The sequence below is a fragment of the Tupaia chinensis genome, unplaced genomic scaffold (genome assembly GCF_000334495.1).
Source record: "Tupaia chinensis unplaced genomic scaffold, TupChi_1.0 Scaffold000281_1, whole genome shotgun sequence".
NCBI lineage: Eukaryota > Metazoa > Chordata > Mammalia > Scandentia > Tupaiidae > Tupaia > Tupaia belangeri.
The window spans coordinates 2076066-2091691 of record NW_006159764.1 but is presented as its reverse complement, the minus strand read 5'-3'; the positions used below and the strand labels follow the sequence as shown (position 1 = coordinate 2091691).

The window sequence follows — 15626 nt, the reverse complement described above, 5'->3', positions numbered from 1 at the left end:
AAGTTAAGTTTTCTGTATTTGTCGATGTTACTGTACATTGTAAGCTCTTTGAGAAAGGCGGTGTTTTTCATTTTTGTACCTCCAGAGAGATTAAACTATAGCAGATTACAATCTCACTTCCTCAGCTGCATAACGAGCTGAGTGCAGCTGGGAAGCTGGAGCTGCAGCTGAGTGTCCTGGGAAACTTGCAAACCCTACAGTAGAAAGATACCTTCTGGATCTTTATAAAAATGGTCTCACTAGCTTTGCGCAGTGGCAGTATCGTAGCCAATGAGGTTTATCCGAGGCGCGATTATTGCTAGTTGAAAAATGGTCTCACATACCACGTACATATTATAAGTATTTGGAAATCATTATGGTTAATGAAATATCTATCCATCTATAGTTCATTTAAAAATTCAATAGGGTTGACCCTCTAGTCTAATGGTTAAAGGAGCAAGAAAGAGTCCATGTGGCTGGCTGTTAGTTTGAATCCTGGTCCCAGAAGCTTGAAAAACACCCCACGTACATTTGCATGTGTGTCCAAAATGCCCAACAGGAAGAATAAATGGAGGGAAAATATTGCTGCATGTTCATGCCCCACATGGTGTGCTTCCTGTCTGTCTTCTCTCTGGCGAGTGCAAGAACTTGCTGGTAATGAAAAAAAAAAAAAAGAATTGTCAAAAAAAGAGATGAAAGCACAATATTTGGCTTTAGTACTGAATTCATTCTACAGGAACAGAGTAGTCTGTGTCTAAATCAAACTCAGATATTAACAGAAGAAACAAAAATGCCCTTCCTGAGCACTTAATTTGAGCCTTTTGGATACTTCTTGGTTTGCTTAGAATCGCTTCCTTCAGGCGGAGGGAGATGAACACATTGCTCATCTAACAGGTTGTTGTCTTATTCAGAAATAGAACTACTGAGTGCAAGACGGTCCTTCCCAATGCATTTAAAATATGATCCCATGACATTTTGTAAGATGAGAACTGTTATAACTAGTTTGGGGTTCTGAAAAAGATAACTCAGTGGGGGTAGTTCATGGCTGTGTGAGTGGCATTTACATTTCATTCTTCAAACAGCAGAGCCCCTCAGAGATCCTTGAGGAGGTGAAATCAGATTCCAGGCTCCAGGCATGGGTGAACAGTATTTTTTGTTATTCCAACAGTTATTCTCTGTCCTGCATACAGATGCAGTGTTAAGGACTTCTAGGCACTTAGATGTGAAAAAAAAGTAGGGATCTTGGGACCAGCAGTTGGTGTAATGGCTATGTCACTGGACTCGCATGAAGTCGACCATGGTTTGCGTCCCGGACCCGGTGGCTTGAAACTCAAGCCAGGCACGTGTGTGTGCCTGTCCAGGATCCCGAGAGGAGAATGGATGAGAAAGGACTGCGGCATGGCCATCCCCCCTGGGGGGTGATTTCTCACTTTCTATCTCTCTGTCTCTCTCTGTCTGACAAGGGCATGCGGCCTATAGCAAAAACCTCTTTAAAAAAAAAAAAAAGAAAAGGAAAGGAAAAAAGAAAAGAAAGGAAAAAGGTAGGGACCTGGCAAAACCACACACCATCAAAGACCTCAGGTTTAAAATACTTTCCTACCATTTCTTGACCTAATCCTAACTTGGACAGAGAGGGAATGGTCCGGTTGGCAGTGCTTCTCAAATCTGCGTGTGCACACCAATCACCTGGGGATCTGGTCCCCCAAGGGACGTGATGCTCCTGGATTTAGCGTTGGGTAGCCAGCCCCAAGAGTTCCCCAGAACTCCACATTCTATATTGGATCTGTTGGGCTCCAAAGTATAGGGAAGCTCTGTGCTCCCTCGAAGTTGACAGGGTAAACCACTGACTGGTGGCATCAGAGGGAAGCTTCAGGCCCAGACGAGTGCTCTGTCCTGCTGGTGGTACAAGGCGCATACACAGATCGTGTTTGATGCCAACGATACTCAGGAAGGGACAGCATTGTCTCGTCCATGTCTGAAGACGAAAGGCTCCACAGTCTGAGCTTTTGTTCGGACATTGGGGCCGGTCCTCACACCTTCAGGGCACAGCCTCAGCACTGAAACGGCTCATGTCCTTGCTTCAGGTGAAACAGGAGGACGGAGGACAGAGGGAATGCTAACAGCCTGCTCTTGTGGCCTCCCAGCCTGCGTCTCTCTAGAAGATACTGTTTCTTCCATCCCCACCTCTCTGCAGATGGTCAGGCCAGAACTCAAAACTATTGCCTCAGTTCATCATAGCACCATCTGCATGGCTTCACAAACCTCGTCCCGGAGCTCTGAATGGTGGCAGTCTCTGGCCCGCAATCTTTGTCTCTCACCGCCCCCACAGGGCACTCATGGCCTTACCAAACGTCCATGCACATTGGAAAGAGGCAACCATTCTTGTGGGTAGAAAGAAGTAGTACAAACCAAGGCATGATTTGGCGAATGGAGTTAGGCTGGAGTGAACATCCTGCTGTCCCAGGAGGGTGCTGGATAAGGTACAACCTGTGGTTGGTCCCAGAACTAGAACATGCTGAGAGCCAGAGTCTGGAGCTATTCACTGGTGCGGTCAGTCCTGCCTCCTGACTTGCAAGGCGTGCAGGAAGCCTTGAGCAGAACCAGAAAGGAGGCTGAGGCTGCTAGTTGTTCCACGAGCCAGCAATGTGGGCTGTTGCCCTCATATTTGCTGTACCTAAGACTCCTCTTCTGCATTCTGGCTGGGAATCCATACAACGGGCTCTGCAGGGCCAGAGCAGCCCGACTATTGCTGCTGCCTGTGACTCACAAATGGTCAAAAATAGGCCTGAATCCCTGCCAGGCTTCCCTCTGATTTCTGTGTAGTATGACCTTAAATATACCAGATAAACTGGAAGCCTAGAAAAGCTCAGCTCTTAGAATAACAGAATTTGGTCATCTTCTCCTTAAGTTGAACTCATAATTGTTAAATTTCAGATTTTCTCGTTTATATACACATTCTCAGGGCCAAACTCCCAGATTTGGAAGTGAAGTGCTCATAAATGTAATCACATGGTCATTTGCTATTAATAGCTGTCTGAGTTTTACTCTGGTCGTTTAGAATAATGATTTTTCTTTTATTATTCATGATTTTGTAGTTGATTCAGAGTTTTATTGGCTTAATTAGAAAATCTGACCTCTGTACTCTCTGAGGGACAGTACCTGATTCTCTGTGGGACAGACTCTGGTGTTGTGAGAAAACAATGCGCATTCCACATCAGAAGGAAACAAACATTTAGAATATATAGACGTTTGTAAATATTTCAAGAGGAGCCTGTCAATGCTATTTGTAATGCCCCGCATTTTTACTTGATTAAATTATCTTTATGCTTCTGGAAGATTTTGTTTTATATATTTTTAATGCTATGTACCTCGTGAATAAAGATAACAAACTTTTCTTAAGACTGCAGCTTTGACCAGTAATTTGTAAACTTTGTCTCACTTAATGTAGTTACTGTAAATTTAGTTTTATCTCATATATTGATGTTTTGAGTCCTCCTTATTTTTTTATTTGTATCCATCTTTATAATACTGCACATCTTTTTATTGTCAACCTTTGTCTTTATTTCACTTCAGGTGTGTTTCTTTTCTTTCTGTCAAGAGATTTTTGCTATAGGTTGCGTGTGCTCACCAGAGGGATGGAGAGACAGAAAGTGAGAAATCGCCCCCCAGCAGGGATGGCCATGCCACAATCCCTTCTCCAGTGTCCTCCTGGGATTTGGGGCACTCAAGCACATGTGCCTGTTGGGAGTATCAAGACTAAGGGTCCTGGACTCAAACTGATTGGATATGTGCGAGTCCAGCAATGTAACCATTGCACTGTCTGTTGGTCCCCTTTTTCTTTGAAAATAAAAAAGATTTTATTCTATAGGCTGCATGTGCTCATCCAAGAGGGGAAAAAAAGAGAGAGAGACAGAGACAAACAGACAGACACACACACAGAGAGAGAGAGAGAGAGAAGGCACTCCCTAGGGGAGATAGCCTCTCTCCCATCCGTTCTCTTCCATTTTCCTCCTAGGAGTTTGGGCATCACACACATGCCCTCACATGTTTTCCTCCATTTTATTTCATTATTTTATTTTATTTTACTTTTTTCTTATTTTTTATATTCAATCACTGTACACCGCTACGTCAATTGAAAATGAATTTTCCTAGCATGAACATCCTCTGTTATTCCAGTCAAAGACATTATGGTACAAACTGTCATCCACAAAAAAATTTCTATTTTTTTTGTCTGTTCAATGTTTTTTCTCCTTTTTCCCTTGATTAACCCCCTCCCCACCCTGCTCCCAAACTGTCTCTGGTGCTGACAGTTTCTGCCATAAAGTGTAGATATTTGGCATATATTGAGCAGGGACACACAATGCCTCTCTTTCATAGTCTGACTTGCTTCACTTAGCACTAAATTTTCCAGGTTCTTCCACTTTCCATCAAAGCTTAGGGCCTTATTTTTTATGGCTGAGTAGTATTCCATAATGTATATATGTCCCACACTTTTTCAATCCATTCATCTGTTCTTGGACATTTGGGTTGATTCTATGTCTTAGCAATTGGAAATAATGCTGCAATGAACATGAATGTCAAATGTTTTTCTGACCAAGTGTATTCTTATTCTTTGAGTAGATAAACAGGAGAGGAATTGTTGGATCATATGGTAGTTCATATCTGTAGGTCTTTAAGGAACTTCCATATTGTTCTCCAGAGTGGCCGTACTAATTCACATTCCCATCAACAGAGTAGGACACACCTACAGTCTCCTCAGCAGTTCTTTTTTTTAAGAGGTTTTGTCTGAGGGCATGTGCACTCTCCCAAGGACACAAAGAAAGAGAAAAAGTGAAAGGGAAAGTGAGAAATCACCCCCTAGGGGAATGGCCACACCAAAATCCCTTCTCCATTTTCCTCCTGGAGTGGGAGGAGAGCAATGTGGGAGTTCAGCAATATAACCACCATGCCATCTGCTGGCCCCACCATTCTTTAGTTTTTTCATCTTAGCCATTCTGACTAGGGCTAGGGGGTATTCATTATGGTTTTGATGTGCAGTTCTCTTATGATAAGTACTGTTGAACATTTTTTCATGTTTTTCTTGGAGAGGTGTCCCTGGCATGTTTTTTAAGCGATCAGGTTTGAGACTTCAACCACACGTTGGCCATGGGGGAATCCAGCCTCCTTAGCCATCATACCTCTGGCTGGCCCTAGATGTGTTTCCCATAGATAAGATATTTCTGAATTATTTTCAGAGCACAATTTAATATTCCTAGTTTCATGAGAGGAAAATTCGGTTCATTTGAAATTGTTGTAAAAAAATATTTTTGTTATTCTCATTTATTATTTACTATTCATTACTTTTTTCTATTTGAATATTTACTTACATATTTTTAAAGCTTATTTATCTCTTTCATGAAAGAGACACAGAAAGAGAGGCAGGTATCTTTAATAGGATCTTAACACCACACTCCACCCCTGGATAACGGGCACAGGTGTTCATGCCTACTGTGTGAAGGGAGGCCTCAAGACATGAACCTGGGACCTTCCCACATGAGTCTAGCATTGAAGAGGATTGCATTCTTGCCTGTCAGAGGTTGGTCCCTCTGCTTATATTCTTGTTAATCATATTAAGCCTTTCACTAACTTTGTTAAGTTTCCCTTCTGTGCCCTGTCTCTCACTTTCAAAGAAATATTATTTTATGATTCCTCATGTCCCTAACTCTAACCTTACTGTTCTAAGAATCATATGTAACCTATGCATCTCTATTAACACAAAAAACAGTAATAAGTAACTGTAATCACTCAATTATTTTATGTGCCCACTTGCCACATTTCCTCTGGCCTGTGCTCCTTCATCCTGAACAAACTCCCCTCTCCCTCCAATAGCCAATGCGTGGGTTTTACAAGCAATAGTGTCATGCTTTGAATGTTTTATATCCTGGATAATTTTCTTAAAGGGTATTTTTTTCCTATTTAGGAATGAGTACTTAGCACTTAAACATATTCCAGTAGTCTCATTTTATCCATTTACTTTATATCTGTCTTTTAAAATCTCTTCATCTCATGGTTCCACATTAGGGAATCCTTCACAAAGATTCATCAAATACACAAATTAAGGGTGATGCATCATGTTGCCTTTTTATGCTTTTGCTTTCAGTAATATTCTTCCACATTCAGAATCCGGAGAGTGAGGCAAGCCAGGTTTTATCCGCCAAGGCTCTCCTCCACTGCTCTTCTAAACTAAAGAACATTTTCTGCCATTTTAGTCAACAGTTAAACTTTGCTATAAAATATTTTGATACCCCTTTTTCTGCTAAAGTCACCTGCAACTCAGATGGCAATGCTCAAATCCCATCTGGGAATTCAGCAAACTAGCAGAATGGAATTTTAAGAGATTCGAGCTTCTCAATGTGTCCAAGCTTTTCATAGGAGCTGACATTAAATAACTCACAAATACCATAACTTCTAGGAATTCACAATATTGTTATTGAGTGTAGAATTGTGAACTCTTTCAGAAATAGCTGAATCCTTACTTCTTGTATCTTCTGCCTGCTAAGGCAGGAGCTGTGAAATAGCTCAAGGGAAGCAGTGAGAAATTTGCATTCATTATACTCATAACCTGTATCTGCCCAAAAATCACATATGAAAGAATGTGGACAAATAAAAACTTGAGTTGAATCTTGCAGAAGAGGCTGAAGAACTTCTACAGAACATACAAATGTGAAAACCGAAAACTGTGTAAGTCAAAGACTCAGCTCTGCATAGACTGAAGGACTGTGGTAATTTTGTGGGCATTTTATTTTATTCTTTTCTAATTTCCCCAGACTTCTATAAAGAGACTTGTTAGGAGAAATAGAGACAGATAAACTTTAGTGATGATGAAGATATGTAGAAACACATTCTCTTTACTATGGTAAGGGTGGCAATTGGTGTAAGTTTCTGGGAAGACAATTTAAATATGTATACTTAATTTTTGAAAAGTCTGTATACATTTTGTAAAAAAATTATGTATTTATTTATTTGTCTATCTATTTGTTGTGGTTTTTAAGCCACCAGGTCTGAGACTCGAATTGTGGTCGGCTGCATGGGAATCCGGTGCCTTAATTACCATGTCATCTGCCGACCCTTCAAAAGTCTATATCCTTTTAAGTCTTAATTTATTTTTTTTTAAATGTTACCAGCATGTGCATGCACTCACCAGAAAGAGACAGAGAGGCAGAGACAGAGGGAGAAGAAGAAAGGACCTCCCAAAGGACATGGTTACACTGCAACCCCGTGTGCATTTCTCCATCTTATTGGGATTTGGGGCATGCATGCCCACATGCCCAGCAAGCTTTTCAAGCTGCCATGGCTGGAAATCAAAGTGCACAGTTGTCTATGTGGGATCTGGTTCCCTTAACCACGAGGCCATGGGGCTGACCCAAGACCCATTTTTCAAAAATCGACCTTAAGGAAACTTTTAGACACTTTTACAAGATCTATGTAAAATAGGCACATTCATTATTTTCCATACACACAAAAAAGGAAAAAAGAATGCATAAACATCTATTAAGAAATCCTTAGTTAAATGATTTATCATACATTCATACCTTAAAAATGGTTATTTAGGGGCCAGCAGGTGTCATAGCAGTGTGGTTTGAGTCCCGGACCCAGTGGCTTGAATCTGAGACCAGGTGCGTGTGCATGCATGCCCAAGATCCCAGGAGGAGAATAGAGGAGAAGGGGGGTTGCTGTGTGGCGATCCCCCCTGGAAGGCGATTTCTCACTTTCCCTCTCTGTCTTTCCCTCTCTCTGGCAAGTGCATGCACTCTAAAGCAAAAACCTCTACCAAAAAAAAAAAGCACACAACGATAACTTAGATATGTATGCATTGGCATCAACTAATGTCCATAATATATTAATTTACAAAACATGAACATATAGAGAAATATACCTGTATCTAAATAGAGAATACCTACATCTCTACTTATGAGTACATGGGAAAATATCTGCAAAGTTGTGCCCTCACAGTAGGCCGTGGCATGTATTTGTAATGGGGGGAGTATGCTGACCGTCTTAGTTACACTGCAGGTGTTTAGTTATGAACGCCTCCCAGCATTTCTTCCTCCTCCTGTTTCTTGTTTCTCCTTCATCTCTTCTTCCAGATCATTTTCTCCCTTTACTGATATTGATCTGTTGACTCCTTTGAAATGAATATGATATTCATACAAAGATAAATAAACATGGAGAAGGTGGGAGAGGCATCTTACAGTTAATACAAATGTGGTGCCTCCATTTTAAACAGTGATCAGTATTTTATTGCATTTTAAAGTTTTATTAGAGGGCGCATGCACTCACCAAAGAGAGGGAAAGTGAGAAAGCACACCCTAGGAGTCATGGCCGTACTGCAATTCTTTCTCCTCTGTTTCTCTCTGGGGATTCTGGGCACACATGCCCATGTGCCTGGTGAGCTTCTCAAGCCGCTGGGTAGGGACTGGAACCACTACCTCAGCCATGCGGGATCCAGACCCCTTAAACACTGCACCATCAGCTGGCTCTGGCACTTTAGTTTTCTAAAACAGGAAAGAGAAAGAAAAAAAAAAAAAGTCACATACTATTGTGAATGGTAAAGTTGTATATTCAGTCCCGCTTGAGGTGGAAGCAAAGTCTGGCTGACTGCTATCACTAGTAGGCAACGTTGTCTAGTAAACTTATGTATTGCTTTGGTAGTTAGAAATCAGCAAATTTTTCTAGCCAACACATTACAATCAAAACTAGGTTTTATATTAATGTGATCAACCTTTTAAATTCTATGTATAATTCAGCAAGAATATTTTACTGTTTCCACTGATGGGGAGAAGAAAGGAGCTTACAGACACAGAGAGTGGCATTGCATTTGTTATAAATACTTTCTGCCATGTTAAGTATAATCTCTTGTGTGACTAAGACATATGTGAAAACTTTTCTTACCCATCACAAGAGTCACAGCTGACACTCCTATAGCACAAGACAGGTTAACAAGAGAAAACTTTATTTATTCAAGAAAGATTTTTTTGTTATAGAGCACATGCACTCACCAGAAAGTGGACACAGGTGGCCACAGACTAAGCAGCCCAAGCAACTTGCACCACGCAGACAAACTGGGCACCTTTATTCATAGGACAAAGCAACACTATCTTTGTGTATTTCATGACATTCCATAGATACGTTGACATGTTACAGACAATAAGAAGCAGGTAACAAATCTATAAGGGCTTAGACATACTGGACCAGTTGTATCTCTTGGCTACCTCCATATCAAAGATAAATCCCCATAACCTTCTTATCTAGTGGAGAAAAGCCTAGCTGCAGGTGTAGGGAGGATACTTTTTTGCTAACATCAAAGGGGTGTTGATAAGGCTAAAGAATCTTCTAGAGGCAGAACAGGGGTTGGACTTTGCTAATTGGGCTCAGGACATTTCCTGAATTCCATCAGATGTATCTGTTGGAAGGCCCCTAGAAAATTCCACCCTTTGCTTTGCTTGCAGGAAAGATCAAGGAAAGGACAAGCTGCAAGGTTCTGTCATAGCCCAAAGGGACAGGTGATGTTTGCTCAGAGCAAGTCTCCATATCCTCAGGGCCTCTTTCCAAACATGTCCCTACAGTAAGTCTGTGATGACCGTATAGCATGTAATTGTTCAAATGTATTATTTGATATCAGAGAAAGTAGATTTGATGTGAGATTTCTTGTCATTAGAGACTAGAAATATTTCTGTTGTCCCTAGGGATTAGATATTGATATTTTTACCCACAGCACACTTCAACAGATCTTCTGAAGAATATTTGCCTAAATTATTCTTGAATACATTTGGTGTAAAACATGCTCAATTATGTTGAAATTTTAAAAATTAGAAATGTGCAAAACTTTGAATTAATACAAATTTTAAAAAAAGCTTTTAACAAAGGTAATGAAAAGTAATCTCTAGTTGCTTAATTTAGGTTTAAAAGATTTATGTAGGCCCAGTCTCAGCGGTATGGTGTGCTGAAGTGCCGTGCTCAGCAGTCTGGGACAACATGGAGATTCCTGGTCCAACCTCAGGATAGGTGCAGAGGCATGGGATTCTGCTATCACTAGTAGGCAACGTTGTCTAGTAAACTTATGTATTGCTTTGGTAGTTAGAAATCAGCAAATTTTTCTAGCCAACACATTACAATCAAAACTAGGTTTTATATTAATGTGATCAACCTTTTAAATTCTATGTATAATTCAGCAAGAATATTTTACTGTTTCCACTGATGGGGAGAAGAAAGGAGCTTACAGACACAGAGAGTGGCATTGCATTTGTTATAAATACTTTCTGCCATGTTAAGTATAATCTCTTGTGTGACTAAGACATATGTGAAAACTTTTCTTACCCATCACAAGAGTCACAGCTGACACTCCTATAGCACAAGACAGGTTAACAAGAGAAAACTTTATTTATTCAAGAAAGATTTTTTTGTTATAGAGCACATGCACTCACCAGAAAGTGGACACAGGTGGCCACAGACTAAGCAGCCCAAGCAACTTGCACCACGCAGACAAACTGGGCACCTTTATTCATAGGACAAAGCAACACTATCTTTGTGTATTTCATGACATTCCATAGATACGTTGACATGTTACAGACAATAAGAAGCAGGTAACAAATCTATAAGGGCTTAGACATACTGGACCAGTTGTATCTCTTGGCTACCTCCATATCAAAGATAAATCCCCATAACCTTCTTATCTAGTGGAGAAAAGCCTAGCTGCAGGTGTAGGGAGGATACTTTTTTGCTAACATCAAAGGGGTGTTGATAAGGCTAAAGAATCTTCTAGAGGCAGAACAGGGGTTGGACTTTGCTAATTGGGCTCAGGACATTTCCTGAATTCCATCAGATGTATCTGTTGGAAGGCCCCTAGAAAATTCCACCCTTTGCTTTGCTTGCAGGAAAGATCAAGGAAAGGACAAGCTGCAAGGTTCTGTCATAGCCCAAAGGGACAGGTGATGTTTGCTCAGAGCAAGTCTCCATATCCTCAGGGCCTCTTTCCAAACATGTCCCTACAGTAAGTCTGTGATGACCGTATAGCATGTAATTGTTCAAATGTATTATTTGATATCAGAGAAAGTAGATTTGATGTGAGATTTCTTGTCATTAGAGACTAGAAATATTTCTGTTGTCCCTAGGGATTAGATATTGATATTTTTACCCACAGCACACTTCAACAGATCTTCTGAAGAATATTTGCCTAAATTATTCTTGAATACATTTGGTGTAAAACATGCTCAATTATGTTGAAATTTTAAAAATTAGAAATGTGCAAAACTTTGAATTAATACAAATTTTAAAAAAAGCTTTTAACAAAGGTAATGAAAAGTAATCTCTAGTTGCTTAATTTAGGTTTAAAAGATTTATGTAGGCCCAGTCTCAGCGGTATGGTGTGCTGAAGTGCCGTGCTCAGCAGTCTGGGACAACATGGAGATTCCTGGTCCAACCTCAGGATAGGTGCAGAGGCATGGGATTGTAATCCCAGTGACTCAGGAGGCTGAGGAAGGAGAGTCTTAAGCTTGAGGCTAGCATGAGCTACATAGCCAGACCCTGCCTAGAAATGGCATAATGGTTATGTCTCTGGACTTCCACATAGTTGACCACAGTTTTAGTCCCAGACCTGGTGGCTTAAAACTCATGCCGAGTGAGTGTGCATGCCCAAAATCCTGAGAGGAGGTTGGAGGAAAAGGGATTGCGGCATGGCCATCCCCACTGTGGGGTGGGGGTGATTTCTCACTTTCTGTCTCTCTCTGTCTTTCTAGCGAGCACCCATGCCCTACAGCAAAAATTCCTCTAAAAAATAAAAAAAAGAGTTGGAGGGCACCTGTGGTCCAGGAGACTCAGAATGCTGAAGTAGGAGGATCACAGGAGACCCTGTGTATGTGTGTGTATATTATTTTCTTAGGAAAACTCCAGTCAACAACTTATCAAATTCCTTTCTGACATGCAGTCTAGCACCCCTTTGCCATTATTTCAGCAAGGGTAGATACAATGGGCCACGGAATAAAAAGATCAACCCCTGTAACTTGAGAGTTGAATTCTTGGGACCAGCAGATGATGTAGCAGTTACATCGCTTGACTCCCACATGGTCGACTGCAGTTCGAGGCCTGGACCCAGTGACTTCAAACTCAGGCCAGGTGTGTGTGTGTGTGTGTGTGTGTGTGTGTATGTGTGCGTGTGTGACCAAGATCCCAGGAGGAGAAGGGACTGTGATGGTGTTGTGGAAAAATAGGTGGCTGAGGGAGGAAAACACAGCACTCCAGAGAAAACAGGAGAACTCTTTATTATTATTACATTAGCAGGCACAGATGAGTTAACACTCTGAGTCTCCAGCCCCCAATGGGGGTAAAGCACAGTCTTTTACGGGTGAATTAGGGAGGGGTGGTTTCAGCATGCTTGGAGTGTCTTACTAGGAAGGGCCCCAGTGTCTGCCCTAACACAGAGCTGGCAGAAAAGCAGGGAATCAAGGCCTCCAAACAGCTCAGGAAAAGCGAAACTATCTCACATGGGACCAGAAAGCCTAGAGACCTATCAGTCCTGGGCACTTCAGTGCCACTCACAAGTTTCTCTAATCAGAACAGAAAGTTCAGGCAATTATCAGACTTGAGTTGCTCCACATCAGTGTGGCCATCCCCCTGGGGAGTGATTTCTCACTTTCTATCTCTGTCTCACTGACCGAGCACACATATCCTATAGCAAAAATCTCTCCCTCTCCCCCAAAATATCTGAATTTCTCTTATAAAATAAAGACACTATTGAGACTGGGTTCACAACACTTATATTTTTAAGCTCTGTAATTCTTTTTTGTCTCTATCTCATTGTTGGTTCTGTCAGCCAATAGTTTCTCACTTGCCAATCAGAGTGGAAGAGCCCCTTTCTTGCCAGTGCTGGTGTGGACTATAATACATCATCTGTCTTTGAAGTGGAACAAATATCCTTTACTAACACAATGATCCAAAATGAAAAAGGATATATTGCAGCAGGCTGCGGTAGCTGTCAATAAAGATGTTTTCATAGCAACTGTTCCTTCAATATACAATGAACAGCTGCAGTATTCTCTTATCCAAATGACACATACCTTTCCCTCTAAATCAAATCTTTACAACAATGGGAGTCTCTAATTTAGACCTTGACTAACTTGACATGGAAGAAAATTCTGATGACAATAAGACCTTTTATTTATGCAGTTGTTAATCGAATTTGCATTTTTTCCCTTGACTTTTACCTCTTTAGAAATCCATATGGTGCCAATGATGGGCATTATGATTAAGAAGCTTATTGCTGGAATCTTTCTATGCCACAGTTTAACCATTTAAATAATTGATACAATAATAATACCTAGGTCATAGGGATGTTGGAATAAAATAGCACAACTAACATTCTTACAGCAGTGTGCAAAATAAATGCTGGCTACATTTTTTTTATCATAACATAAAGGTATGATTTGTGTTACTTTAATGCAAATGATTGAATTTGCTTTTTGACTGACCTTGAGAATTCATAGTTTTGCATAAGTTACTAGTACTTTACAGTTGACCCTTGACCAAGGCAGGATGTCTAACCCCCACCCTCACACACACACACACACACACACACACACACACACAGTTGAAAATCTGACTATAACTTTTGACTTCAAGAAAACTTAACAACCAATCACCTACTCCAGACTGCTAGAGCAGAGAGGTGTGTGTCTGCCCCATCCTAAGTCCACTGGCTTGCTCTCACCACAGCACTGTCTGAGGAGCCATGCCCTGGCCACGGAAGACCCAAGTCACGATGTCGCTGCTGGAGCCTCAGTTGGACCGCCAGGTGGTAGAGTAGATCCGATGGCAGTACCCCACCTTTGCCCCTCTCATGCTGACCAGAGATCAGTCACCCCCAGAGGAAGATGAAGACCAGATCCCCAATCCATTTCTCAAGTTCACTTTGGCAACGTCTCCATGGCAACAGGAGAAGCTGTCAAAGACCACACCCACAATGAAAGAGCTCCAGATGATAGTCGGACATCTCCTGGGGGGACAGCAGCAAGGAGAGGAGTCTGAGCACGTGGCCAGGAACACAGGGGACCCAGGAAGCCTGCCCACCCTTGGATCATAGACATCAAAGCAAATCAAGGCTGGGAAGTTCTAGAACAACACAAGAATCTCAGAAAATCCATCCCTAAAACTCCAGAGAGGGCAGCAAATAACCCGTAGCACGGCCCTCCGCCCGTGTACCATCACTGATCCCAGGGACCCACTTGGTCTGAGAAAGAAGGTGGCACTCCAGAGTTGAGACTGCAGCTTGGGAATGCATGAACACTGGACTTGGTTCTTGTTTCTTCATTTTTGGGAGAAACCTCTTGTTTTAAAAAAGCAATACATTTCGTGCTAGGCAAAGGAAAAGGAAAAGAAAATTACAGTCATATTAGTGGACGTGCACAGATCAAATCCCTGCTATTTGGGGTGCTGCCTTTGGAGGTGCTCGGTTCCCATGTTGCAGTCACATGACGTCTTTGTAAATGTGTTAAAGCTGGAAAAAAATGAACCACACTTGTAAGAAATACTTCACATTGAAGATTCAGCTTACATCAAAGATGAAGGCATATTATCCTGTCTTGAGATAGACTAACTAACAAAAGCAAATTACTGAACGTCTTCTCTGCTTGCTGCATGCCTCAACTCTGCTAACATTAAATAAGGTTTATCAAATTTAGTTCCATCCTTTTTACTTTTTGAGAAATTTTTGCTATAGGATGTATATGATAGCTAGAGAGACAGAAAGAGACAGAGAGCTAGAAAGCGAGAATTCACTCCCTGGGGAGATGGCCATGCTGCAATTTCTTCTCCTCCATTCTCCTGGGATTTGGGGGTTCACACACACACACACACACACACACACACACACACACAAAGTGCCTGCCATGAGTTTTCTTTGGCAGTCTAACCCCTTAACCACCTGCTGGCCCTTTTAGTTCCATTCTTACTGACCCAGTCTTGCCATGGATTCTAGAAAAAATAATTTAAAATTATTCTAGCAAATAGCTCTTAATATAAGTGCTTTGTGCCTAACAATATTTCAATATTAGAGATTTCTGTCCATGAACAGATATTTTCAACCCCAAATTCAGTAGAAATGATCTAACAAAGAATTATGACTCTAGCAACTACACTATATTTTACTGTTGCCTACATAATATTGGACAGGAAAGAGACAGTAAACCTCCAGAGCCACGCCAGCCAAGGACAGTCTAATTACACCATGTTACATATGAAGTCCCATGGCATTCTCATTTCTGTTCAATGAGACGAATGTGTTTTTAATTCAAACCCCAATAAGATAGCTACTTTTTCAGACAAACTAAGCTAAATAACTAAGCTAAATGACGGCAAAGACAGTGGGCAAAAACCCAGTGCAAGTCAGTGTGAAAAAGGCAGGACTGTTCCCGACTCTTAACCCTGGGCGTTTTTAATAGAACATATGCAGAGTGAAGCAACCCTTCCTTTGTAGTACTCTGAAGCCTTCTTGGCAGCTTCGCAGCGAGGGCAAAGTGGTAGGAAAGTCGCAGCCCTGGAAATAGTGGGGTGTCCACAGGAGAGAAGGTGCAGCAGAGCTTGGAAAGTATAAGGAGAAGAGGAGAGCAGCCTGGGCG

General features: G+C 41.4%; 1 pseudogene; it reads left to right on the top strand.

Annotated features, from left to right (window-relative positions):
* Window positions 1–241: 241 nt before the first annotated feature.
* Window positions 242–366, top strand: LOC114008080 (uncharacterized; annotated as a pseudogene).
* Window positions 367–15626: the final 15260 nt, after the last annotated feature.